The sequence below is a fragment of the Ranitomeya imitator genome, chromosome 5 (genome assembly GCF_032444005.1).
Source record: "Ranitomeya imitator isolate aRanImi1 chromosome 5, aRanImi1.pri, whole genome shotgun sequence".
Lineage (NCBI taxonomy): Eukaryota > Metazoa > Chordata > Amphibia > Anura > Dendrobatidae > Ranitomeya > Ranitomeya imitator.
This window is the reverse complement of record NC_091286.1, coordinates 253,522,159-253,547,712: the sequence shown is the minus strand read 5'-3', so window position 1 is coordinate 253,547,712 and position 25,554 is coordinate 253,522,159. Positions and strand designations below refer to the sequence as shown.

The 25,554-nt window shown below is 46.0% G+C and overlaps 1 protein-coding gene across 2 annotated transcripts in view; it reads left to right on the top strand.

Annotated features, from left to right (window-relative positions):
* MTCL3 (MTCL family member 3) overlaps positions 1-25,554 on the top strand; it is a 181,044-nt gene that overhangs the window by 57,096 nt on the left and 98,394 nt on the right. The gene's annotated exons all lie outside the window — the stretch shown is intronic.

Here is a 25,554-nt window from a genome sequence, read left to right as displayed (position 1 = left end):
AAATATGAGTGATCCAGCAAAATTCTGTTCGACCAGTGTGTAATCATAGCTCAGATCAGACATTTACACAGCAGCTGAGCTCAGTGATTGGCTGCAGCAATGTCAGTGTGATGCCACTGCTGCAGCCAATTAACATAGAAGACTGTGCTAGACCTGGGGATGGTGAGAGACCTGGGGATGGTTAGTAAAGCACAGTTTATTTTTATTATTTTTTCCTTCATTAATGAAAAAGCTGAAAAAATTGACATGCTGCAGTTCTGAAACTTCTTCAAATCTGCAAGGAAAAAAGAAGCAACATCTGCATAAGATTTCCTGGAATCTTGTTCACTTTGCTGAACCTAGGAAATCCTTCAGTTTATGTTACAAATCTGTGCAGAAAAAAACTCAGCAAATACTTAACGTATGCAGACACACTAACTGTGTATATAGGGAAAAGTTTTCCGAAAGACCCCCTTTTTTGGCCAACTGAATAACCTCGAGGTTGACATTTTTTTTGACACTTACTGACTTTTTTTGTTCTGCTTTAAAGAGCTTTCATAAACATGTTAAAGATAGGGGAGCATGACGCATGCGTCGGTATCCGTTGACGACGCTGCGCCCAAAGACGCAAATGTGAACGTAGCCTTAGAGACAGTATAATGCTTCCTGTGGAAATCTCATGTGAAGATAAATCTGTTACACAGTAGAACAGTTTGTTAAAATTACAAAGAGGGTACAAGTTTGTGGGAAATAAGACTCATTTCTAAAATACATAGTTTCATAGTTTTAAGGTCAAAAGTAGGCATAAGTCTATCAAGTTTAGCCTATAACTTAGAATGTTGACCAGAGGAGGGCAAAAACCATGAGACAGATGCTAATTTGACCATATTAGGGGAGAAATTCCTATCACGACTGTAAGAGGCCACGAGCTCAAAAAGACTACCTTGGGCAGACTTGGCAGAAATCACTCCGTCTGACAGATTGCAGAGATACCCCAACCTTCACCCTTAAATCCCTCTACAGCAGTGATGTCAAACTCAAATACACAGAGGGCCAAACTTAAAAGCTTGGACATGGTCCGAGAAATATTGAGGTGGCCCAGTGTTGCCAGAAACGGAAGGCCGATAGGAAACATTCAGGGGGTCCAAGATTCAAGGTTGGGATAGGGTCTGGCTTTCTTCCAAAAATATTAAATTGAAAGTGCCATCAGCCAAGTCGAGTCCTAAGTTTATTGGTCTATATGAGATTTTGGAGGTAGTTAACCCAGTGGCTTTCAGATTAAAACTCCCTCCATCTTTTCGCATTCGAAATGTATTTCATAAATCATTGCTAAAAGAGTTTGTCCCTTCTGTTTTGGCTCCTTCATCTCCACCTCCTCCAGTTTCTGTCAATGACAGTTTGAAGTTCAAAAGATTGTTGATTCCCTGAAAGTCTGTAATTCCCTCCAGTACCTCATTCATTGGAGAGGTTATGGACCGGAAGAGAGATCTTGGGTCCCTGCTTGAGCTGTCAATGTCATTCGTCTGGGAAACCTGGGGTCTGGTGCCCCCCCATAAGAGGGGGTACTGTCACGATTCCAGTGAATGATTGCTATGCTGTTCTGTTGAAACTGCTTTCTGAGCTATCTGTGTCTTGATTGTCAGCCTGGCTGTCCAATACTGTGGTGGGCTTGCTGCGCTGTCAGTGCCTTGATTGACAGCTCTGCTGTCCAGTCTGTGACTGGGACTGTCACGGGGTCCTTCTCCAGTACCACACAATCAACAGAGCAAGAGTATAGTAAACAATTCCAAGACCTTTATTTAGGCAAAAATACGAAAGGTCCATATACGATCCACCACACAAAAGATAAAATAGTCCAGAACACGAATGCAGTTCAGTAACAGGATAAAAATCCAACAATCCAGTAGACAGAGGATAGCATAGTCCACATACTCTTCTTTCGCTCTGAGATGCTGTGTACACATCATCATTCCACACAGCAATTCATCAATTGGCAAATAACTCATCCTACAAGAGAACACCGTGATAATCAATAAAATATAAACATACACAAAATGATACCCACATAACATCACACCATCACAGGGACGTGCGGGACTTTCTGCAGGTGTACAGTGTTCTCGTGTTCGCATAGCCACTTAACTGAGCTATCTGCCCCTGATCCCTGCCAGACGTAGTTTGTGCTTCTTGGTGAGTGTTAGCCTGATTCTGTTGCTCTGAGTAGTGGGAGTGTGCATTGGAAAAAACTTAACGCGAAACGCCACAGTCATTTAACCCCTTCACGCCGCAGCCCTTTTTCGTTTTTGCTTTTTTTTTTTTTTGCTCCCCTTCTTCCCAGAGCCATAACTTTTTTATTTTTCCATCAATATGGTCATGTGAGGGCTTATTTTTTGCGGGACGAGTTGTACTTTTGAACGACACCATTTGTTTTACCATGTCGTGTACTAGAAAACAGGGAAAAAAATTCCAAGTGTGGTGAAATTGCAAAAAAAGTGCAGTCCCACACTTGTTTTATGTTTGGCTTTTTTGCTAGGTTCACTAAATGATAAAACTGACCTGCCATTTTGATTCTCTCGGTCATTACGAGTTCATAGACACCTAACATGTCTAGGTTATTTTTTATCTAAGTGGTGAAAAAAAAATTCAAAACTTTGCTGAAAAAAAAAAAAAATTGCGCCATTTTCTGATACCCGTAGCGTCTCCATTTTTCGTGATCTGAGGTTGAGTGATGGCTTATTTTTTGTGTGCTGAGCTGACGTTTTTAATGATACCACTTTTGTGCAGATGCGTTCTTTTGATCGCCCGTTATTGCATTTTAATGCAATGCCGCGGCGACCAAAAAAATGTAATTCTGGCGTTTTTAATTTTAATGCTTTTTTTTTTATTGATAGATCGGGCGATTCTGAACGCGGCAATACCAAATATGTGTATGTTTGTTTTTGTTAATTGTTTTATGTTGGATGGGGCGAAAGGGGGGTGATTTAAACTTTTATATGTTTTTTATTTTTTTCATATTTTTTAAAACATTTTTTTTTTACTTTTGCCATGCTTCAATAGCCTCCATGGGAGGGTAGAAGCTGGCACAACTGGATTGGCTCAGCTACATGGGAGCGATCATCAGATTGCTGCTATGTAGCTGAATTGCAGGCTTGCTATGAGCGCCGATCACAGGGTGGCGCTCACAGCAGGTCGGCATCAGTAACCATAGAGGTCTCAAGGACCTCTATGGTTATTATCCTGACGCATCGCTTACCCCCTGATCATGTGACGGGGGTCGGAGATGCGCTCATTTCCGGCCGCGCGGTAGTCAAATGCTGACAGTGGCATTTAACTGGTTAATAGCGGCAGGTGGATCGTGATTCCATCTGCCGCTATTGCGCGCACATGTCAGCTGTACATAACAGCTGACATGTCGCGACTTTGATGTGGGCTCAGCGACGGAGCCCACATCAAAGGGGGAGACACGACATGTGCCATATTAGTACGGGGCATGTCGTGAAGGGGTTAAAGATACAGTACTTACTATCTTTACTTCCATCCTTAAGGTTTCCTATCCCTGTTCCTAACTATCATGCCCCCTTTTTATGGATTTTTTTGCTGCACACATCACAATGAAGGCTGCCGTCACACTAGCAGTATTTGGTCAGTATTTTACATCAGTATCTGTAAGCCAAAACCAGGAGTGGGTGATAAATGCAGAAGTGGTGCATATATTTCTATTATACTTTTCCTCTATTTGTTCCACTCCTGGTTTTGGCTTACAAATACTGGTGTAAAATACTGACCAAATACTGCGAGTGTGACGCAGCCTTAGGCACTAAGTGAAAACTCTTTCATACTTTTTTTTGTGGCTGAATCACGTGGAGGCAGTTACTATTAATAGGGATTGACAATGGAATATACAGTATATAAGGATATTACAAACACTGTTATGGGGCTTATTATATTTTGACTACTTTGCTATGTATGATATATAAAACATTTTTGGAAGCTTCATTGCTCCACAAATCTATAAATATTTAATCTTCACTTTAATTCTAAAAGCAGCTCCATTCTTAAAGGTGATGATTTACCTGTAATTTGTGTACCTTCTTTTGGCTGTTTTTTTTTTGAATATTGCTGTCCCCTTACTAACTGGTTTTATGTTGAATCTTTTAATATTGTATCAATAAAAATGTTTAAGTAATTTTATGGAGTATAGCTTCCTGTCTATTTTTTTGATTTATGTAATGTTTGGAAGTGCCATGGATCTAGGCATGATATATACTCTTTGAGGTTAGTTCTCCATACAGTATATTATGTATTGCTCCATGCAGTTTATTGGCCACAAAAGTGCTCCATACAGTCTAATGGCCCCACATAGTGCCCCATACAATATCATAGGTTCCACATAGTGCTCCATACAGTATAAACAGCAACATATAGTGCTCCATACAGTATAATGGCCACACATAGTGCTCCATACAGTATAATGGCCCCTCATAGTGTTCCATACAGTATAATGGTCCCACATTGTGCTCCTTATCTTATAAAGACCCCACATTGTGCTTCATGCAGTTTATTGGCCACAAAAAGTGCTCCATACAGTCTAATGGCCCCACATAGTGCTCCATACAATAAAATAGGTACCACATAGTGCTCCATATAGTGTAAAGAGCAATATGTAGTGCTCCATACAGTACAATGGGCTCGCATTGTGATCCATATAGTATAATGGCCACAAAAATTGTTCCATACAGTATAATGGCCTCAAATAGTGCTTCCTTACGGTATAATGGCCTCACATAGTGATCCATACAGTGTTATGGCACCATGTAGTGCTCCATACAGTGTAATAGCAGCACATAGTGCTCCATGCAGTATAATGGCCACAAAAAGGGCTCCATACAGTATAATAGCCCCACATAGTGCTCCATACAGTATAATGGCCACAACAAAGTGCTTCATACAGTCTAATGGCCCTACATAGTGCTCCGTACAGTATAGTTCGTACCACTTAGTGCTCCATATACTATAAAGAGCACCATATAGTGCTCAATACTGTATAATGGCCTCACATAGTGCTCCATACAGTATACTGGCCTCACATAGTGCTCCATGCAGTATATGGTCCCTTATAGTGCTACATACAGTATAATGGCCACAAAAAGGGCTTCATACAGTATAATGGCCCAACATAGTGCTCCATAAAGTATAATGATCTCATATTGTGCTCCATACTGTATAATTGGCCCCACATTGTGCTCTATACGGTATAATGGCCTCACGTAGTGCTTTATACAGTATAATAGCCTCACATAGTACTCCATGCAGTATAATGGTCCCACATTGTGCTCCATACAGTATAATAGCATCACATAGTGCTCCATACAGTATAATGGCCACAAAAATTGCTTAATACAGTCTAATGGCCCCACATAGTGCTCCATACGGTATAAATATCACCATATAGTGCTCCATATAGTATAATGGCCACACATAGTGCTCCATGCAGTATATGACCCCGCATAGTGCTCCATGCAGTATAATGGCCGCAAAAAGTGTTCCATACAGTATAATGGCCCCACATAGTGCTCCATGCAGTATAATGGCCCCAAAACGTGTTCCATACAGTATAATAGCCCCACATAGTGCTCCATATAGTATAATGGCCCCACATAGTGTTCCATATAGTAAAATGATCCCACATTGTGCTCCATATATTATAATGACCCCACATTATGCCCCACAGTGTAATGGCCTCGCATAAAGTGCTCCATACAGTATAATGAGCTCACATAGTGCTTAATACAGTATAATGGCCTCACTTAGTGCTTCCTACAGTATATGGCCCCACATAGTGCTCCATACAGTATAATGGCCACAAAAAGTGCTCCATACGGTATAATGGCCCCACATAGTGCTCCATACAGTATAATGATCCCACATTGTACTCCATATAGTATAATGACCCCTGTAAGATTGCTCTTACTGAGTGTATTGGGGGACACTCGCTTAGCACGGGATTCACTACAGGCACGATTTTTTTCAAACAAAACAGTCCATACGGTTTATTTTATACAGCATAAACCGTGTCGTAAGCCAAGTTGCATTTCACTGACTTACACGTAGTCCATTCTCTAACATAGCAAGATATGGTTAACCCGTTATCTTCACATTAACACGTTGCAGCAACTAATCACGCTGGTCCTCCTCTGACCAGTTGCCGTGGGTTACCACACAGTTCATATCACACAGGTTGCAGCAACTAATCACGCTGGTCCTCCTCTGACCAGTTGCCGTGGGTTACCACACAGTTCATATCACACAATTAGCACCAACAGACTATGGTACCTTCTGGGGGCTCCTGCCCCACCTGCTGACTCCTTGTCAGTCCTCTCTCTTGGGAAGGCTGCCAAACGCGGATCACCGACTTGCCTGGTTGGCACACATTAGTCAGTCCAGACCCACCGAAGGACTGTAGCTTCCCCACTTAGTAGCTTTCACTGGCTCTGCAGATCCCTGTCCTCACTTCGTGCTGTTCAGGGATCCAGTCCTACTCCCAGGACCTCCCAACACCCAGGTTACTCAGGATCACACAGGTGGCCAGATCAGTGTCACTGTGCATTGCTCAGGGATCGGGTCCTACTCCCAGGACCTCCCACACTGTGCGCTGCTCAGGGATCCGGTCCTACTGCCAGGACCTCCCAACACCAGCATGTGCTTTCCAGGAAGCCTACTCCCAGGTCTTCCAACACAGGAACATACACAGGACCATGTGACCCACACCCTGGTCACATATATATACACTTAACCCTGCTGTTCTGTTCGGTCTGGGGAGACCTATTTTGAACTTTGGTATTTTTTGGGGTGTTCAAGATGCGGTTCTGAAACTTGTGGTTGATTGACTTAAATGAGGATGGGTCGGTCGGCCACGGGTTTCAGAGCCGCATCTTGAATATTTTAAAGAATATTGAAGTTCAAAGTCGGTCATTTTTGACCAACAGAACAGCAGGGTTAAACCACTCCCCTGGGTGGGAGTGTGGGTGTGTGGCTAGTTTGTCCCGCCCATCTCACATAACTAGCCCTGCCAAACCTCCCATGACTATTATACAATATTATACTTGTAGGACTACAGGTCCCAGAACACCATATCGCTTCAGGCTGGCAGCGCTGAGTCCCCTCCTCTGCGACACATATATCGGCCATTCTCCACAATGCCGGACTTCGTCACATCATCACATCCATGCCTGTGATTCCCATGCACTCTCACGGCCTCAATACACCTCTGTGCGCATACTGGGGAGACTATGCAGCGCCCCCTACCTGTTACAGGGGTCACTGCATCACATACCCCCCCCCTCTGTTCAAACTTGTGGGGTTGAACATTTGTCTTAACCCAGGGGCCTCGAGACCAGGTACCGAAGTCACCTTGCCCTACCAGTCGAGAGGGCCCTCTCAGTCGGGTTTGGGCATCACGGTCAATCTGGCGTCGCAATCCCCTTGCACCCATATGACCTGTCTGGACTGACTCTTTGTCAACACGTCCGCTACCAGGTCTCCCACATAAGTCACTCAGCCCTGAGCTATCTGAGGAGTCACTGCCTCTAACTCTTCCTTCAGGCTGGGTACTTCCACCCCTTTGTTTGTCCACATTTCGGGTCGAAAGTGGCTGCCATCTTCTTCGCCTTTCTGGCAGCTGTTTATTAACTTGCCGACTCTGAAGTCTCAGCTGCTCTACATCCCTTAGGTATGCCATGCGATATTCCAGGAGCATGCAGATATTCCTAAGACTCTCTCTGGATCCGACAACCAGGAACGGAACCATCCCATCCTCACCCATAACCTGGACCTCGTCATCAGCCGGTATCCTCAGTCTCTTCAGACCGGATTTATCCACCATCTCCTGCATCACTCTCCCAAGTTTCCCAATGACTTTTGCCACCTGAACTTGGGGTACTTGGACTGTGTCTTCCACTAAGCCCAGCCGACTAAGAGCTTTCCTTTCATGCTCCAAACGTCGAACGGCTTCATCATTCTTTAAAATGATCCTCTGTTTTGTACGGAGGCAGTGTAGGTGCATATCCCTCAGGACAGCCACCCGCTTCACTGTGACTTCCTTAGTCGACAGTATGACCAATTGCTGAGTCTCAGGCGCCAAGTGCACACTACACGCCTCTACTGCCTTTCTAAAGGCCTCATGCACACCTTTCCTGGCGCACGCTTCTCGCATGTCTCCGGGTACTTCTATAATGCTCTTGAAAAGCGGGGTCTCATCTTCACGGACATCTGCCACAAGCGGGTGACTGTCTTGTTCCGTTTTTAGCACGAACTCTTCCTCAGTCTTTTCTTCTGCTTGAGCCTTCGCCAAGATGGGCATTGGCAACTCCTCTGCCAGGCAGCTACGCTCCTCCTCTCTCTGGAGCAGCTCCTGCTGATGCTTTTCTTGGGCCATTCTGAGTACGTCCATATTTTCCAATATGGTCCTATTCATGGTTTGACATGCCGACAGGTGACGTCTGAGCTCAAAGACCTCCCTCTCCAGCTCGTCCACTCTGTGAACAACCGCTTGTCTCAGAACGCCTTCATGTTTAACAGACTCTTTAAGCAGCTCTATCTCGCTTCTCCCCTCCTCTGGATTGGTGGAGCATCCATCACTTGAGGAGGTATTTACTTCAGGCACCAGTTCTTTGGTGGCCTCCTCCACTTCTGCACCCTCAGACTCAACACTGTCAGCGTCAGCCCTCTCTTGGGTCTCAGCTGTGACATCCTTAGGTTCGTTCCATTCCCCTGGGACTTTAAAGTACTCCAGACACTTCAAGTCCTCAGCACCATATTTTCTGGAGCCTTCACCCTCTTCAGTCACATCTTCACAAGGTGCCACTGGTTCAGCCCCTTTGCCTTTTTTACGTCTCCGGCGACGGGAGGAAGACTTGCCAGCTGTACCCGAGTCAGCCTTACTGCACTCCTTTCCACTGGTGTCATCATCTGAATGGGAGTCACCACCACCCATTCGGTCTTCCTGGAACCTACAGTCCTCACTTAAACAGGTCACAATTTCTGGCATGGCTGTCACCGCCATCCTGTCTTCACCCTGTGGAGCCCTGTCGTTCCCCTGTGTCAGTATTTCTGATAACATTACACCGTACTCAGCTGTAGCGCTTGTTACTGGCCATGTCATGTCACAGTCACCCTTGGAGTCTGTGTCACCCCCCCCCCAACATGGTGAACCTTCCAGTTGCTTTCTAACCGGGTGTCAGCTCCACTCTGTTTTACCACCACATCCTTACCAGTCACATTGTTACACACTTCAGGTGACATCAGGCCAGTAAGTTCGGCAGACGCACCTTTTCCTCTGGTCACCCTTATACCTGACCCATCAGTCTTGGGAGGTGTTTCTGCCAACGACGTGTCACTAAGTTGGGCCCGTTCACCATTTTCTTTGGTCATGTCCTGCTTAGGTCTGTCAACACTAGGGGTGGCATTCTCAACATTACTACCTCCCATACACATAATTTCCACAAACACTTCACCCTTTTTCCACCAGTCCCACAGTGCTTCCAAATCTTGTCCTATTACCATAGGACACGGCAAGTTTGGGACTACAGCCACCTCATGGTATGTGGAAACCTCAGCTGCGACAATATAGAGTGGCTACCTGATGACCTTTAGTGTCCCCAACTATGCCACCCACTTTCGCCTTTGTACCAGGTGACACAGAACTTTCAGGATGGGTCCTCAGAAAAGACGCTTCCCTCTCCGGGTCTAACAACCCCTGCACACGCTCTCCATCCAGCCAAAAAGGACACAGTCGTGACTCCTCACGGATTTCCGCCCCTTTTTTTGGCTCCACCCACTTTTGGGCAAGTGCTCCGCTTTTTGACACCACCCCTGTTAGGGTTACAGCCCCCTTTTGGGATTCCACCCCTTTTTGGGCTACTACCCCTGTTCGGGTTACCGCCCCTTTTTGGGACTCTGCCCCCTTTTGGGCAACCATCCCCGTTTGGGTCCCCGCCCACTTTTAGGGACACCCCCTTCCCTGGGGTACACCCCCGTGGACTCCCCCACGACACTCAGGCCCCAGGTAGCACAGTACACCACTATGTCTCTGGGCTTGTACTGGCCCTTTAAGAGTCTGCACGGTCTGGGAAGGGGGGGAAAAAAACAAATTTTTTTTTTCTTTTTATATGTCACTTCACCAGCTCCTGCTGCTACTGCCACAGCTCCCGCTGCAGTCACATATAACCGGCACCTCCGGCTGCCGAAGACAAGCCACTGCGACTGCTGCTCCGGCTGCTGCGGAACCTCTTGCTGCAATTGCAGCTATGCTCCACAAGGCTCTGCACGGCTCTGCCGCAAACTTCGTGGACCCGCCGATCCACAGCAAGCCGCTTGTCACCTTAGTGGACCCGCCGATCCACAGCAAGATCAGCTTCGTAACCCCGCCGAGTTACAGCCAGACGGAATCTTCGTGGCCTGCCGAGCCACAGCAATTAACTCCGAACGTGCCACCTGGAACGTTGCCGCATTCGAACGCCATATGTAAGATTGCTCTTACTGAGTGTATTGGGGGACACTCGCTTAGCACGGGATTCACGTCAGGCACGATTTTTTCAAACAAAACAGTCCATACGGTTTATTTTATACAGCATAAACCGTGTTGTAAGCCAAGTTGCATTTCACTGACTTACATGTAGTCCATTCTCTAACATAGCAAGATATGGTTAACCCGTTATCTTCACATTAACACGTTGCAGCAACTAATCACGCTGGTCCTCCTCTGACCAGTTGCCGTGGGTTACCACACAGTTCATATCACACAGGTTGCAGCAACTAATCACGCTGGTCCTCCTCTGACCAGTTGCCGTGGGTTACCACACAGTTCATATCACACAATTAGCACCAACAGACTATGGTACCTTCTGGGGGCTCCTGCCCCACCTGCTGACTCCTTGTCAGTCCTCTCTCTTGGGAAGGCTGCCAAACGGGGATCACCGACTTGCCTGGTTGGCACACATTAGTCAGTCCAGACCCACCGAAGGACTGTAGCTTCCCCACTTAGTAGCTGTCGCTGGCTCTGCAGATCCCTGTCCTCACCTCGTGCTGTTCAGGGATCCGGTCCTACTCCCAGGACCTCTCAACACCCAGGTTACTCAGGATCACACAGGTGGCCAGCTCAGTGTCACTGTGCATTGCTCAGGGATCGGGTCCTACTCCCAGGACCTCCCACACTGTGCGCTGCTCAGGGATCCGGTCCTACTGCCAGGACCTCCCAACACCAGCATGTGCTTTCCAGGAAGCCTACTCCCAGGTCTTCCAACACAGGAACATACACAGGACCATGTGACCCACACCCTGGTCACATATATATACACACTTAAACCACTCCCCTGTGTGGGTGTGTGGCTAGTTTGTCCCGCCCATCTCACATAACTAGCCCTGCCAAACCTCCCATGACTATTATACAATATTATACTTGTAGGACTACAGGTCCCAGAACACCATATCGCTTCAGGCTGGCAGCGCAGAGTCCCCTCCTCTGCGACACATATATCGGCCATTCTCCACAATGCCAGACTTTGTCACATCATCACATCCATGCCTGTGATTCCCATGCACTCTCACGGCCTCAATACACCTCTGTGCGCATACTGGGGAGACTGTTATGATACGGTGCTCTAGGAGCAACATGGAACGAGCTCTGAAGGAAGTGGTAACTGTACTGACCGCAGTCCCTAAGCTCAACACAACACTAGAAGTAGCCGTGGCGTGGAATGCTCCTAACTCTCCCTAGGCATCTCGTCACAGCCTAAGAGCTAACTACCCCTAAAGATAGAAGCAGGAAAGCTATCTTGCTTCAGAAAAAATCCCCAAAGGATAGATTAGCCCCCACAAATAATGACTGTGAGTGGAGAGGGAAAAGACATACACAGAATGAAACCAGGATGAGCACAGGAGGCCAGTATAACTAAATAGATAGGACAGGATGGAATACTGTGCAGTCAGTATAAAACACTACAAAAATCCACGCAGAGTTTACAAAAAATCTCCACACCTGACTAAAGGTGTGGAGGGCAAATCTGCCTCCCAGAGCTTCCAGCAAGACAGAATTAATTCACACTGATAAGCTGGACAAACATAGAAAGCACAGAATGGATAAGTCCACAATCTATGGACAGAAAAGGGCAAGCAAAAACTTAGCTTAGACGAACTGGTCAGGATAACAGGGAACTCCAAACAGATGTGAATCCAACCAGGAACCATTTACAAGTGGCACTGGCTGAAGATAGAGCCAGACTTAAATAGCCGAGCAGAAGAGACGATAAGTGGAGGCAGCTCATGACAGCTAACTCTGTTGTGAATTCTGTGGCAGAGCTCCCTCCTGTGGTCACAAGTGGTACTTCGGCTGATTCTCTCTATAAGCTTCCGTTGGTGGAGGAGAGTGGTACTGCGGCTTCTGAGTTTCCTTCCTCAGGTGATGTGGTGAAGTCGTTAGGTGCTGCTCTATTTAACTCCACCTAGTGCTTTGATCCTGGCCTCCAGTCAATGTTCTAGTATTGGACTTGCTTCCTCCTGGATCGTTCCTGTGGCCTGCTGCTCTGCATAGCTAAGTTCCGCGTTTGTTATTTTTGTTTGCTGTTTTTTCCTGTCCAGCTTGCTTATTTGGTTTTTCTTGCTTGCTGGAAGCTCTGGGACGCAGAGGGTGTACCTCCGTGCCGTTAGTCGGTACGGAGGGTCTTTTTGCCCCCTTTGCGTGGTTATTTGTAGGGTTTTGTGTTGACCGCAAAGTTACCTTTCCTATCCTCGCTCTGTTCAGAAAGTCGGGCCTCACTTTGCTAAATCTATTTCATCTCTACGTTTGTCTTTTCATCTTAACTCACAGTCATTATATGTGGGGGGCTGCCTTTTCCTTTGGGGTATTTCTCTGAGGCAAGGTAGGCTTATTTTCTATCTTCAGGCTAGCTAGTTTCTCAGGCTGTGCCGAGTTGCATAGGGAGCGTTAGGCGCAATCCACGGCTGCCTTTAGTGTGGTTGGAGAGGATTAGGGATTGCGGTCAGCAGAGTTCCCACGTCTCAGAGCTCGTTCTATGTTTTTGGGTTATTGTCAGGTCACTGTATGTGCTCTGACTTCTATGTCCATTGTGGTACTGAATTACCTAATCATAACAGGACTGGAGGACCAAAGTACTAATGATTCTCAATAGAGGGAAAAAAGAAGTTCTGAGACCATTTTTTTTTGTCTGCACTGTGTTTTGGCTTTTTTTTCCGCTAGACATTTGGGTGGTTCAGGACACATGTGTAGCGATGGACATTAAAGGTCTGTCTTCATGTGTGGATCAGCTCACGGCAAGAGTACAAAAGATTCAAGACACTATTGATCAGAAATCTATGTTAGAACCTAGAATACCTATTCCTGATTTGTTTTTTGGAGATAGAACTAAATTTCTGAGTTTCAAAAATAATTGTAAACTATTTCTGGCTTTGAAACCTCGCTCCTCTGGTGACCCAGTTCAACAAGTTAGGATCATTATTTCATTTTTATGGCCAAGAAGGATGGTTCGCTGAGACCTTGTATAGATTACCGCCTTCTAAATAAGATCACGGTTAAATTTCAGTACCCCTTGCCGCTGTTATCTGATTTGTTTGCTCGGATTAAGGGGGCTAGTTGGTTCACCAAGATAGATCTTCGTGGTGCGTATAATCTTGTGCGTATTAAGCGAGGCGATGAATGGAAAACTGCATTTAATACGCCCGAGGGCCATTTTGAGTACCTTGTAATGCCATTCGGACTTGCCAATGCTCCATCAGTGTTTCAGTCCTTTATGCATGACATCTTCCGAGAATACCTGGATAAATTCCTGATTGTTTACTTGGATGATATTTTGATCTTCTCGGATGATTGGGAGTCTCATGTGAAGCAGGTCAGAACGGTGTTTCGGGTCCTGCGTGCTAATTCTTTGTTTGTGAAGGGATCAAAATGTCTCTTTGGTGTTCAGAAGGTTTCATTTTTGGGATCATTTTTTCCCCTTCTACTATCGAGATGGACCCTGTTAAGGTCCAGGCCATCCATGATTGGACTCAGCCGACATCTCTGAAAAGTCTGCAAAAGTTCCTGGGCTTTGCTAATTTTTATCGTCGCTTCATCTGCAATTTTTCTAGTATTGCTAAACCATTGACCGATTTGACCAAGAAGGGTGCTGATGTGGTCAATTGGTCTTTTGCTGCTGTGGAAGCTTTTCAAGAGTTGAAGCGTCGTTTTTCTTCTGCCTCTGTGTTGTGTCAACAAGATGTTTCGCTTCCATTCCAGGTCGAGGTTGATGCTTCTGAGATTGGAGCGGGGGCTGTTTTGTCGCAGAGAAGTTCTGATGGCTCGGTGATGAAACCATGCGCCTTCTTTTCCAGGAAGTTTTCGCCTGCTGAGCGAAATTATGATGTTGGCAATCGAGAGTTGCTGGCCATGAAGTGGGCATTCGAGGAGTGGCGTCATTGGCTTGAAGGCGCTAAGCATCGCGTGGTGGTCCTGACTGATCATAAGAACTTGACTTATCTCGAGTCTGCCAAGCGGTTGAATCCTAGACAGGCTCGTTGGTCGCTGTTTTTTGCCCGTTTTGACTTTGTGGTTTCGTACCTTCCGGGCTCTAAAAATGTGACGGCGGATGCCCTGTCTAGGAGTTTTGTGCCCGACTCTCCGGGTTTATCTGAGCCGGCGGGTATTCTCAAAGAGGGAGTAATTGTGTCTGCCATCTCCCATGATTTGCGGCGGGTGCTGCAAAAATTTCAGGCTAATAAACCTGATCGTTGCCCAGCGGAGAAACTGTTTGTCCCTGATAGGTGGACGAATAAAGTTATCTCTGAGGTTCATTGTTCGGTGTTGGCTGGTCATCCTGGAATCTTTGGTACCAGAGAGTTAGTGGCTAGATCCTTTTGGTGGCCATCTCTGTCGCGGGATGTGCGTTCTTTTGTGCAGTCCTGTGGGATTTGTGCTCGGGCTAAGCCCTGCTGTTCTCGTGCCAGTGGGTTGCTTTTGCCCTTGCCGGTCCCGAAGAGGCCTTGGACACATATCTCTATGGATATTATTTCAGATCTTCCTGTCTCTCAAAAAATGTCAGTCATTTGGGTGGTTTGTGATCGCTTCTCTAAGATGGTCCATTTGGTACCCTTGTCTAAATTACCTTCCTCCTCTGATTTGGTGCCATTGTTCTTCCAGCATGTGGTTCGTTTACATGGCATTCCAGAGAATATCGTTTGTGACAGAGGTTCCCAGTTTGTTTCGAAGTTTTGGCGAGCCTTTTGTGCTAGGATGGGCATTGACTTGTCTTTTTCCTCGGCTTTCCATCCTCAGACTAATGGCCAGACCGAACGAACCAATCAGACCTTGGAAACATATCTGAGATGCTTTGTTTCTGCTGATCAGGATGACTGGGTGTCCTTTTTGCCTTTGGCTGAGTTCGCCCTTAATAATCGGGCCAGCTCGGCTACCTTGGTTTCGCCGTTTTTCTGCAACTCTGGGTTCCATCCTCGTTTCTCTTCAGGGCAGGTTGAGTCTTCGGACTGTCCTGGTGTGGATACTGTGGTGGACAGGTTGCAGCAGATTTGGACTCATGTAGTGGACAATTTGACCTTGTCCCAGGAGAAGGCTCAACGTTTCGCTAATTGCAGACGCTGTGTGGGTCCCCGACTTCGTGTTGGGGATTTGGTTTGTTTGTCTTCTCGTCATATTCCTATGAAGGTTTCCTCTCCTAAGTTTAAACCTCGTTTCATTAGTCCGTATAGGATTTCTGAGGTTCTTAATCCTGTGTCTTTTCGTTTGACCCTTCCAGATTCTTTTTCCATCCATAACGTATTCCATAGGTCATTGTTGCGGAGATACGTGGCACCTACGGTTCCATCTGTTGATCCTCCTGCCCCGGTTTTGGTGGAGGGGGAGTTGGAGTATATTGTGGAGAAGATTTTGGATTCTTGTGTTTCTAGACGGAAACTCCAGTATCTGGTTAAGTGGAAGGGTTATGCTCAGGAAGATAATTCCTGGGTCTTTGCCTCTGATGTCCATGCTCCCGATCTTGTTCGTGCCTTTCATATGGCTCATCCTGGTCGTCCTGGGGGATCTGGTGAGGGTTCGGTGACCCCTCCTCAAGGGTGGGTACTGTTGTGAATTCTGTGGCAGAGCTCCCTCCTGTGGTCACAAGTGGTACTTCGGCTGATTCTCTCTATAAGCTTCCGTTGGTGGAGGAGAGTGGTACTGCGGCTTCTGAGTCTCCTTCCTCAGGTGATGTGGTGAAGTCGTTAGGTGCTGCTCTATTTAACTCTACCTAGTGCTTTGATCCTGGCCTCCAGTCAATGTTCTAGTATTGGACTTGCTTCCTCCTGGATCGTTCCTGTGGCCTGCTGCTCTGCATAGGTAAGTTCCGCTTTTGTTATTTTTGTTTGCTGTTTTTTCCTGTCCAGCTTGCTTATTTGGTTTTTCTTGCTTGCTGCTCTGGGACGCAGAGGGTGTACCTCCGTGCCGTTAGTCGGTACGGAGGGTCTTTTTGCCCCCTTTGCGTGGTTATTTGTAGGGTTTTGTGTTGACCGCAAAGTTACCTTTCCTATCCTCGCTCTGTTCAGAAAGTCGGGCCTCACTTTGCTAAATCTATTTCATCTCTACGTTTGTCTTTTCATCTTAACTCACAGTCATTATATGTGGGGGCTGCCTTTTCCTTTGGGGTATTTCTCTGAGGCAAGGTAGGCTTATTTTCTATCTTCAGGCTAGCTAGTTTCTCAGGCTGTGCCGAGTTGCATAGGGAGCGTTAGGCGCCATCCACGGCTGCCTTTAGTGTGGTTGGAGAGGATTAGGGATTGCGGTCAGCAGAGTTCCCACGTCTCAGAGCTCGTTCTATGTTTTTGGGTTATTGTCAGGTCACTGTATGTGCTCTGACTTCTATGTCCATTGTGGTACTGAATTACCTAATCATAACATAACTCCAAGGAGCAGCCATACCACTAGAAACCACAAGAGGGAGCCCAAGAGCAGAACTCACAAAAGTGCCACTTACAACCACCGGAGGGAGCCCAAGAGCGGAATTCACAACAGTACCCCCCCCCCTTGAGGAGGGGTCACCGAACCCTCACCAGAGCCCCCAGGCCGATCAGGATGAGCCAAGTGAAAAGCACGAACCAAATCGGTGGCATGGACATCGGAGGCAACAACCCAAGAATTATCCTCCTGGCCATAACCCTTCCACTTGACAAGATACTGAAGCCTCCGCCTCGAAAAACGAGAATCCAAAATCTTCTCAACCTCATATTCCAACTCTCCCTCAACCAACACCGGGGCAGGAGGGTCAACCGAGGGAACAACGGGAACCACATATCTCCGCAACAAAGATCTATGGAAAACATTATGAATGGCAAAAGAGGCAGGAAGAGCCAAACGAAAAGACACCGGATTAATAATTTCAGAAATTTTATAAGGACCAATAAACCGAGGCTTAAACTTAGGAGAAGAAACCTTCATAGGAACATGTCGAGAAGACAACCAAACCAAATCCCCCACACGAAGCCGGGGACCAACACACCGATGGCGGTTGGCAAAATGTTGAGCCTTTTCCTGAGACAACGTCAAATTGTCCACCACATGAGTCCAAATCTGCTGCAGCCTGTCCACCACAGAAACAACACCAGGACAATCAGAAGGCTCAACCTGCCCAGAAGAAAAACGAGGATGAAAACCAAAATTACAAAAGAAAGGTGAAACCAAAGTAGCCGAACTAGCCTGATTATTAAGGGCAAACTCGGCCAACGGCAAGAAAGACACCCAATCATCCTGATCAGCAGACACAAAGCATCTCAAATAGGTCTCCAAGGTCTGATTAGTTCGCTCAGTTTGGCCATTAGTCTGAGGATGAAACGCAGAAGAAAAAGACAAATCAATGCCCATCCTAGCACAAAAGGCCCTCCAAAATCTAGAGACAAACTGAGAACCTCTGTCAGACACAATATTCTCCGGAATGCCATGCAAACGAACCACATGCTGAAAAAATAATGGAACCAGATCTGAGGAGGAAGGCAACTTAGGCAAAGGTACCAGATGGACCATTTTAGAGAACCGGTCACAAACAACCCAGATAACAGACATCTTCTGGGAAACAGGAAGATCCGAAATAAAATCCATGGAAATATGCGTCCAGGGCCTCTCAGGGACCGGCAAAGGCAAAAGCAACCCACTAGCGCGGGAACAGCAAGGCTTGGCCCGGGCGCAAGTCCCACAGGACTGCACAAAAGCACGCACATCGCGCGACAAGGAAGGCCACCAAAAGGACCTAGCAACTAAATCTCTGGTACCAAAAATCCCAGGATGCCCAGCCAACACTGAACAATGAACCTCAGAAATTACCTTACTTGTCCATCTATCAGGAACAAACAGCTTCCCCACTGGACAGCGGTCAGGCCTATCAGCCTGAAATTCCTGAAGCACCCGCCGCAAATCAGGGGAGATAGCAGAAAGAATCACCCCCTCCTTAAGAATGCCAACCGGCTCAAGGACTCCAGGAGAATCAGGCGAAAAACTCCTAGAGAGGGCATCAGCCTTAACATTCTTAGATCCCGGAAGATACGAGACCACAAAATCAAAACGAGAGAAAAACAGGGACCATCGAGCCTGTCTAGGATTCAGCCGCTTGTCCGACTCAAGGTAAATCAGATTCTTATGATCGGTCAGGACCACAACACGGTGTTTAGCTCCCTCAAGCCAACGTCGCCACTCCTCAAACGCCCACTTCATAGCCAACAAATCCCGATTGCCGACTTCATAATTGCGTTCCGCAGGCGAAAACTTTCTGGAAAAAAAAGCACACGGTTTCATCAAAGAACCATCAGACTCCCTCTGAGACAAAACGGCCCCTGCCCCAATCTCAGAAGCGTCGACCTCAACCTGAAAAGGAAGAGAAACATCCGGTTGACGCAACACAGGGGCAGAAGTAAATCGGCGTTTAAGCTCCTGAAAGGCCTCAACAGCCTCAGAGGACCAATTCGTCACATCAGCGCCTTTCTTCGTCAAATCAGTAAGGGGCTTAACCACACTGGAAAAGTTGGTAATGAAACGGCGATAGAAATGAACAAAACCCAAAAATTTTTGAAGACCCTTCACAGATGTGGGTTGGATCCAGTCATGAATAGCTTGGACCTTAACAGGATCCATTTCTATAGACGAGGGAGAAAAAATAAAACCCAAAAAAGAGACCTTCTGAACTCCGAATAGGCACTTAGACCCCTTCACAAATAAAGCATTATCACGAAGGATCTGGAACACCATCCTGACCTGCTTCACATGAGACTCCCAATCATCGGAAAAAATCAAAATATCATCCAAATATACGACCATGAATTTATCAAGATAATTGCGGAAAATATCATGCATGAAAGACTGGAACACAGATGTAGCATTAGAGAGCCCAAATGGCATCACAAGGTATTCAAAATGACCTTCGGGCGTATTAAATGCAGTTTTCCATTCGTCACCCTGTTTAATACGAACAAGATTATATGCCCCTCGGAGGTCAATCTTAGTAAACCAACTAGACCCCTTAATCTGAGCAAACAAATCAGTAAGCAAAGGCAAGGGGTATTGGAATTTGTCCGTGATCTTATTAAGAAGACGATAATCAATACAGGGTCTCAAGGAGCCATCCTTCTTAGCAACAAAAAAGAAACCCGCTCCCAATGGTGACGAAGAGGGCCGAATATGCCCTTTCTCCAAAGATTCCTTAACATAGCTCCGCATGGCGGCATGCTCTGGCACAGACAGATTGAAAAGTCGGCCCTTAGGGAACTTACAACCAGGAATCAAGTTAATAGCACAATCACAGTCCCTGTGCGGCGGAAGGGAACTGGACTTGGGCTCATCAAATACATCCTGGAAATCCGACAAAAACTCAGGGACCTCAGAAGAGGGGGAAGAGGAAATTGACATCAAAGGAACGTCACTATGTACTCCTCGACAACCCCAACTAGTCACCGACATAGTTCTCCAATCCAGCACCGGATTATGTTCCTGTAACCATGGAAATCCCAGTACAACAACATCATGCAGGTTATGCAACACCAGAAAACGGCAATCTTCCTGATGTGCAGGAGCCATGTACATAGTCATCTGTGTCCAGTACTGAGGTTTATCCTTGGCCAAGGGTGTAGCATCAATACCCCTCAAAGGAATAGGGCTCTGCAAAGGCTGCAAGTAAAAACCACAGCACCTGGCGAATTCTAAGTCCATTAAGTTCAGGGCAGCGCCTGAATCCACAAATGCCATGACAGAAAAGGACGACAATGAGCAAATCAGGGTCACAGATAAGAGAAATTTAGGCTGTATAGTACTAATGGAAACAGACCTAGCGACTCTCTTAGTACGCTTAGGGCAATCAGAGATAACATGAGCCGAATCACCACAGTAAAAACACAGCCTATTCTGACGTCTGAATTCCTGCCGTTCTATTCTAGTCAAAATCCTATCACATTGCATAGGTTCAGGACTTTGCTCAGAGGATACTGCCATATGGTGCACAGCTTTGCGCTTGCGCAGACGCCGATCAATCTGAATGGCTAGAGACATAGATTCGCTCAAACCGGCAGGTGTAGGAAAGCCCACCATAACATCTTTAAGGGTTTCAGAAAGACCTTTTCTGAAAATAGCAGCCAGAGGCTCTTCATTCCATTTAGTGAGCACAGACCATTTTCTAAATTTCTGACAGTATAACTCTGCCGCTTCCTGACCTTGACACAAGGCCAACAGGGTTTTTTCTGCATGATCCACAGAATTAGGTTCGTCATACAATAATCCGAGCGCTTGAAAAAATGCGTCTACATTCAATAATGCCGGATCCCCTGTTTCAAGAGAAAAAGCCCAGTCTTCAGGGTCACCACGCAGCAAGGATATGATGATTTTTACCTGCTGAATGGGATCACCAGAAGAACGGGGTTTCAAAGCAAAAAACAATTTGCAGTTATTTTTAAAGTTCAAAAACTTGGATCTGTCCCCAAAAAACAAATCAGGAGTAGGAATTCTAGGCTCTAAAGCCGGAGTCTGGACAACATAGTCCTGGATACTCTGTACTCTTGCAGCAAGTTGATCCACACGAGAAAACAAACCCTGAACATCCATGCCAAAGCATATATCCTGAACCACCCAGATATCAAGAGGAAAAGAAAAAAAAAAAGACAAACTAGAGCACAGAAAAAAAAAAATGGTTCAGAACTTTCTTTTCCTTCTTTTGAGATGCATTTAATTCATTTTTGGCCACTTGTACTGTTATGATACGGTGGTCTAGGAGCAACATGGAACGAGCTCTGAAGGAAGTGGTACCTGTACTGACCGCAGTCCCTAAGCTCAACACAACACTAGAAGTAGCCGTGGAATTCTCCTAACTCTTCCTAGGCATCTCGTCACAGCCTAAGAGCTAACTACCCCTAAAGATAGAAGCAGGAAAGCTATCTTGCCTCAGAGAAAATCCCCAAAGGATAGATTAGCCCCCACAAATAATGACTGTGAGTGGAGAGGGAAAAGACATACACAGAATGAAACCAGGATGAGCCCAGGAGGCCAGTCTAACTAAATAGATAGGACAGGATGGAATACTGTGCGGTCAGTATAAAACACTACAAAAATCCACGCAGAGTTTACAAAAATCTCCACACCTGACTAAAGGTGTGGAGGGCAAATCTGCCTCCCAGAGCTTCCAGCAAGACAGAATTAATTCACACTGATAAGCTGGACAAACATAGAAAGCACAGAATGGATAAGTCCACAATCTATGGACAGAAAAGGGCAAGCAAAAACTTAGCTTAGACGAACTGGTCAGGATAACAGGGAACTCCAAAGAGATGTGAATCCAACCAGGAACCATTTACAAGTGGCACTGGCTGAAGATAGAGCCAGACTTATATAGCCGAGCAGAAGAGACGATAAGTGGAGGCAGCTGATGACAGCTAACTCCAAGGAGCAGCCATACCACTAGAAACCACAAGAGGGAGCCCAAGAGCAGAACTCACAAAAGTGCCACTTACAACCACCGGAGGGAGCCCAAGAGCGGAATTCACAACAGGAGACTATGCAGCGGCCCCTACCTGTTACAGGGGTCACTGCATCACACCCCACATTGTGCCCCACAGTATAATGGCCTCACATAAAGTGATCCATACAGTATAACGAGCTCATATAGTGTTCCATATAGTATAATGGCCTCATAAAGTACTCCATACAGTATAATGGCCTCACATTAAGCTCCATACAGAATAATGTGCCCCACATGCTGTTCCATTCAGCATAATGGGCCCAACGTAGTGCTCTATTGTTGTGAGTTCTGTTTTTGGGCTCCCTCTGGTGGTTACTGATGGTACTGGGTGACTTGTCTTTCCTGGGTTTCTGGGTTCCACCTGTTCCATCAGCATATGGGAGTTTCCTATTTAACCTGGCTTTGCTGGCATTTCCTCGCCGGTTATCAATGTATCCAGTGTGTCTTGTTACCTCTGCTCCCTGCTCCTAGAACCTTCTGGACAAGCTAAGTTTGGATTTTCCTGTTTTGTGTTTTGCTTAATTTGGTTTTTAGTCCAGCCTGCAGATATGTGATTCTCTGCTGCTGGTTGCTCTAGTGGGCTGAAATTGCTTTTCATGTACCATGAGTTGGCACATGAGTTCAAGTAATTTCAGGATGGTTTTTTGAAGGGTTTTTCGCTGACCGCGCAGTTCACTTTTGTATCCTCTGCTATCTAGCTTTAGCGGGCCTCATTTTGCTGAAACTGTTTTCATACTACGTATGTGCTTTCCTCTCATTTCACCGTCATTATATGTGGGGGGCTGCTATTTGCTGTGGGGTATTTCTCTGGAGGCAAGAGAGGTCTGTGTTTCTTCTGATAGGGGAAGTTAGATCTTCGGCTGGAGCGAGACGTCTAGGATCATCGTAGGCACGTTCCCCGGCTACTTTTATTTGTGTGTTAGGTTCAGGGTCGCGGTCAGCTCAGGTTCCATCGCCCTAGAGCTTGTTTGTATCTGTGCTTGTCCTTTTTGTGATCCCCTGCCATTGGGATCATGACAGTATAACCGGCCCACAAAGTGTTAATTGTATTGGCTGAAGTGGGAGGATAAGTAGTCTGAGGAATTTTTTTTTTTTTTTTTCCCCTCAGAGTTTGCTGCCTAGCCTTATTGCAGCCTGGCTACTTCCTCCTCCTCTTAATCTTTGAATGGCTCTGATCTCAGCTGTTTATCATGGACGTCCAGAGTTTGGCTTCCAGCCTGAATAATCTTGCCACTAAGGTTCAAAATATACAGGATTTTGTTGTACATGCTCCTATGTCTGAACCTAGAATTCCTGTCCCAGAGTTTTTTTCTGGAGATAGATCTCGTTTTCTGAATTTTAGGAACAACTGCAAGTTGTTTCTTTCTTTGAAATCTCGCTCCTCTGGAGACCCTGCTCAGCAAGTCAAGATAATTATATCTTTCCTGCGGGGTGACCCTCAGGATTGGGCATTTGCATTGGCACCAGGGGACCCTGCGTTGCTTAATGCAGATGCGTTTTTTCTGGCATTGGGTTTGCTCTATGAGGAACCTAACCAAGAGATTCAGGCTGAAAAAGCTTTGTTGGCCCTCTCTCAGGGGCAAGATGAAGCAGAAATTTATTGTCAAAAATTTCGGAAGTGGTCGGTACTTACTCAGTGGAATGAGTGCGCTCTGGCTGCAAAGTTTAGAGATGGCCTTTCTGAGGCCATTAAAGATGTTATGGTGGGGTTCCCTGCGCCTGCTGGTCTGAATGAGTCTATGACTATGGCTGTTCAGATTGATCGGCGTTTACGGGAGCGCAAACCTGTGCATCATTTGGCGGTGTCGTCTGAACCGTCACCTGAGATAATGCAATGTGATAGAATTCAGTCCAGAAGTGAACGGCAAAAGTATAGGCGGAAAAAAGGGTTGTGCTTTTATTGTGGTGATTCAGCTCATGTTATATCAGCATGCTCTAAACGCACAAAAAAGGTTGATAAGTCTGTTGCCATTAGTACTTTACAGTCTAAGTTCATTCTGTCTGTGACTCTGATTTGTTCATTATCATCCATTTCCGTCGATGCCTATGTGGATTCAGGCGCTGCCCTGAGTCTTATGGATTGGTCATTTGCCAATCGCTGTGGGTTTAGTCTGGAGCCTCTGGAAGTCCCTATTCCTTTGAAGGGAATTGACTCTACACCTTTGGCTATGAATAAACCTCAGTACTGGACACAAGTGACCATGCGTATGACTCCCGTTCATCAGGAGGTGATTCGCTTCCTGGCACTGTATAATTTGCATGATGTTCTAGTACTTGGTCTGCCATGGTTACAAACTCATAATCCAGTCCTTGACTGGAAATCAGTGTCTGTGTTAAGCTGGGGTTGTCAGGGGGTTCATGATGATGCACCTCCGATTTCTATCGCTTCATCTACTCCTTCTGAGATTCCTGTGTTTTTGTCTGACTATCGGGATGTTTTTGAGGAGCCTAAGCTCAGTTCGCTTCCTCCTCACAGGGATTGCGATTGTGCTATAAATTTAATTCCGGGCAGTAAATTTCCTAAAGGTCGTTTGTTAAATCTGTCAGTGCCAGAGCATACTGCTATGCGGGATTATGTTAAGGAGTCCTTGGAAAAGGGACATATCCGTCCATCTTTGTCCCCTTTGGGAGCAGGTTTTTTTTTCGTGGCCAAGAAAGATGGTTCCTTGAGGCCTTGTATAGATTATCGTCTTTTGAATAAGATTACCGTAAAATATCAGTATCCTTTGCCATTGTTGACTGATTTGTTTGCTCGCATTAAGGGGGCTAAATGGTTCACTAAGATTGATCTTCGGGGTGCGTATAATCTTATACGAATAAAGCAAGGTGATGAGTGGAAAACCGCATTTAATACGCCTGAGGGCCATTTTGAGTATTTGGTAATGCCTTTTGGACTTTCTAATGCTCCTTCAGTCTTCCAGTCCTTTATGCACGATATTTTCCGTGAATATCTGGATAAATTTATGATTGTGTATTTGGATGATATTTTGGTTTTTTCTGATGACTGGGAGTCTCATGTTTAGCAGGTCAGGAAGGTGTTTCAGGTCCTGCGGGCCAATTCCTTGTTTGTAAAAGGCTCAAAGTGTCTCTTTGGAGTCCAGAAGATTTCTTTCTTGGGGTATATTTTTTCCCCTTCTACTATTGAGATGGATCCCGTCAAGGTTCAGGCTATTTGTGACTGGACGCAGCCTACATCTCTTAAGAGTCTACAGAAGTTCTTGGGCTTTGCTAATTTCTATCGTCGTTTTATAACTAATTTTTCTAGTGTTGTTAAGCCTTTGACGGATTTGACTAAGAAGGGTGCTGATGTTGCTAATTGGTCTCCTGCGGCTGTGGAGGCCTTTCAGGAACTTAAGCGCCGGTTTTCTTCTGCTCCTGTGTTGCGTCAGCCAGATGTTTCGCTCCCTTTTCAGGTTGAGGTTGATGCTTCCGAGATTGGAGCGGGGGCGGTTTTGTCACAGAGAAGCTCCGATGGCTCAGTGATGAAGCCATGCGCGTTTTTTTCTAGAAAGTTTTCGCCGGCTGAGCGGAATTATGATGTTGGTAATCGGGA